The following is a 3,998-nucleotide window of genomic DNA, read 5'->3' on the forward strand; positions in this document are numbered from 1 at the left end:
CTGACATGGAGTGCTTGCCATGGTATGACCTAACATGATACTGACATGGAGTGCTTGCCATGGTATGACCTAACATGATACTGACATGGATTGCTTGCCATGGTCCTGAAGTTTTAACATGTTGCTGAGGGCTTGACATGGCTCCTGAAGGCCTAAAGTGACGCCATCCTGACGTCCTGACATACTGAGTGGGGCATGATAAGATACTGAAATCCTAACACATTACTAAGTTCCTTCCATTACACTGAGAGCCTGGAATGATACTCAGGGCCTGGTTCTATACTGAGGTCCTGACATGACTGAGTAATTTAGATAGAAATAAAATTTCTTTCTCACAGGTCCAGTTGCTGGAAGTGATTGAACTAGAAGGTGGGCGGCTCCTTCTAGGAAGGCCAAGAGTCAGTATGAGAAAGCAAGGAATCCATCTCCAGGAGCAAGCCCTCACTCGTATTCAGCATTAACCTGTTGATGGGCTGGAGTCCCGATGGCCATCTCACCAGGATCCGCCTCCCACAATGTTATTGTGGAGACCAAGTTTCCGACACATACATCTATCTGGGTCACAGATTCAAACCATAGCATATACTACCTCACATGTCGCTACCCTGAAGTTTAGAGACAAAAATTAGATACAGAAACAGATAGTGATGGAAGCGGGTCTGCTGGTGCCTTTGCTACGAAGCATCTGGTTGCCAGCCAGCAGCTCAAGAAGGAGGCAGAGAACACCAATGCCGCTATTGTCTTAGCTGCTTTAGATGACAGTTATTGACAACATCAGACAGATGAAGAACTGAAGCTCAAAGGCAAGGAGAGGCTGCCCTGGGCCCCAGTAGACAAACGGGTTTAAATCTAAGTTTGGGTGATTTCTTGGCCCCAAACTCGTTCTGTTGTGTGTCAGAGTCTGGGCAACACAGACACAATTACTGCTCATTTCTCAGAACATCAAACTGCGGCTCTCACAAAAAGCGAACTGGCTTATTCTTAGCTTGAACTCAGCCTAAGTGTTTAACGCTAAGAATAGCCAAGGCCCTTTGCTGTGCCAAGTGCTAAGTGCTCGGCGGTTCCAGGAAGGCGCCTCCCCTACCTTCGACATCCCTACCATTGGCAGTCATTGTCACACAAGCAGAGGCAATGAAGCCGTTTGTGTGGGGTGTTGTGGTAAGTGCTCGCGCTGTGATTCCAACCCATGCATCTTAACCACCGTTCCAGCAGCAGCAGCTAGGCATCTCGAAGCTGTGCAGTTTGTGCCCGCACATCTTCCTGCCTCAGATGGCAGGCCATTCGGGGAGGAGGGCAGGACAGGCCAGATAGAGCTGGAAGCAGGCACACTACACTGATCTTAAAACCGGGGGATTGACTAGAAAAGAGAAGGAAGGCAGCCCTGCCCCAGCCCTCAGGGGCTGTACAAGCTGTAAGCCCAGGGCAGAGACAATCCTACTCATACCCCAGAGCTCTGGGTAGCCAGCCCATCTTTGGAAACAGTGAGCCTGGGAGGCCCAGACAGGGCTATGAGCTGGCATCCCACTTACAGAGGCCATGGATCCATACAGCCAACATGTAAACACCAGAAGCATCATTCAGCTACACAGAGTCAACTAAAGATTTAATGGGCACATGTTCAAACATTCTATCATAAGTGGATTTGCTACTCTATTGCCAAAAAATAATAAATAAAGCCAGAAAGAAAAAAGAGAAACCACCGAAGTTATCTTTGCTCCACCTTGGCTGCCACATGCAATATGCATACGGTGGGAGAAAAGACAGAGAAGAGGCAATGGAGGGACAATGGGATCTTGATTATTAGGGGTGACCTTAAGATTTTTCCTAGTGGGGTTATAATTTTCTCATCGGAATAAAGGGAATATAACCCCTGGATGAGCAGAAGCGCCAGAGCAGTGAGAAGAACTTAACCAAAGATTTAGTCAAGAAAACCTCCTTTTTCACAGAGCCCTGCTGAGCCAGCAATGATCAAAAAACCAGGACTTAGGTTAGTGGAAGAGACTCCCTTTGTGGCCTCTGCACACTTTTCAATCTATTTATCAATACCACGACCTCTTCTGAGGGGGAGCTCGGCTGTGTGGGGACAGTGACTTGAGTTCCCTGAGAGTGGGTTAGATGTCCCAGGGTGGAGGGCAGCCGGAGAGGCAGGTTGTAAAGGTTCCAGCTAGAAGAAAGAATTTGGGAGTGAGGCTCTGCAGAGACACCCTCGGAAGTCACTGGAATAGCGTCTTTAAGATGCAGAAGAGGAGGGGAAGTTCTTTCTGGTGCTGCGGGGATCTCTTCCCTAGCCTAGTGCTACAGGCAGAGCCTCAACCTGGAAGGAAGCTATCCTGCTCCCTGAGGCTCACAGTTGAGGCTGGAGGACAGCCAGGGAGCAAGCCAAGTGAGTGGGTAATTGCTGCCTGGCAGGGGGAAGAGATAATGACGCTGGAGGGGGCCCCAGCAGGTGATCAGGACAGAGTTATTTTAGGGAGATGCTGAGGGGGGGGGAGGATTGAGAGACCACCTCTTAGAACTGCCATGGATCCATTTATCCCCCGTGCCACCCCCACAGTCCACTCTAATCTGACTGGGGACTTGTATAGAAGAGGAGATAAATTCCTCATCATGTTTCCAAGAAGCCTCCAAAATTAGCAAGCTTGAACGGTTGAAGGAAAAGGCTGGTTTCCAAGGCAACATCAATGTCAGACTAGTCTAGCATAGCATGGTATTTACCCCCCATCCCCACTCCTGCCCTTTTGTCAGAAAGGGTCTCTCCCTCTCCAGGAAGTCAGACCTGTGGCTCAGTAGGTCACAGCTGCCTTCCACTGGCCAGGCTGCCCTCTGGAATCCTACTGCGACTCCTTCCACGTTCTCCAAGGTCTCCCCTTTATCAGTCTTTGTCTTTTTCTGCCTTCAGTCAGAGGGATCACGAATAGCGTTTGTGAAAGAGCTGAATTTATGTTTCATTTGAGGTTCCTGGTGAGCCGTTTGCTAGGTACCCGGTGGAGCCTACAGGGGGCTGGCAGCACAGTGGGCCTGAGGGGAAGGCAAGCAGTCTGTATCTGCCAGCCCCTTCTCCCTAGAGAGCAGCGGTCTCATCTTTCAAGTGGAGATCTGAATTGCTTTTGCCTCATTTTATGAGAATTCCATGAAAGGACGCTTAGCGGTTTACCTACCATACACACAAGCAACAGCCTCCACTGTGGGGCCTCTCTCTCTGCCTGGCTTTCCCTGCTTGTAGCCTGGAATTATGTATGAGCACCTCGGTTTCCTGCAGGGCTGCTGCGGGTTAAACGTGTTAACTGCCTCGAAGGCCCTACAACAGAAACTGCTTCCTTCCTGTCTGCATTTAGGAAGCTTACAGCTGTGGCCCCTTCCCTGGTCCCCATTTACAGCCTGTCAGAACCAGGGGTGGCCCCATTTCCCATCGCTAGGGACAGTTTTCATTCCTGAGTTTAGTTGTGTGGAAGTATAATGTTTAATGGTAAGATTAAAATATTATTTCACAGTCATAAATCCTGAAATGATGTTCACATAGATTATTTTTAAAATAAATCTGTAGACTTTATGCAAATGTCACGAGATTTTTCACTAAGATCCTTTTTCAGATGCAGGATGTGCCCTGCAATCCCACATGGCATTATGTATATACATATAAATATGTGTATATGCATATGTATATACATTTGTGTGTGATTGTATATGTGAATGTATGTATGTGTATACAGATGTATGTATTTACACATGTATATTTATATAAACATAAGTATGTAGATGCATACATGTATATATTGTGTGTGCGTGCTTATACATATACATTTGTCTATATTTGTACATGTGTGTATATGCATGCTTGTATTGTCAATGTATAGATATGTACACATATGTGTTGATATGTGTATGAACGCAAGCATGTATGTATGTATACTAGTGTGTATGTATATGTGTTTGTGTGTGTGTGTGTATTTTGCACAAACCCATAGCCTTACACATGCCAGGTGAGTGCTCTGCCCCTG

Source organism: Microtus ochrogaster, chromosome 7 (assembly GCF_000317375.1).
Source record: "Microtus ochrogaster isolate Prairie Vole_2 chromosome 7, MicOch1.0, whole genome shotgun sequence".
NCBI lineage: Eukaryota > Metazoa > Chordata > Mammalia > Rodentia > Cricetidae > Microtus > Microtus ochrogaster.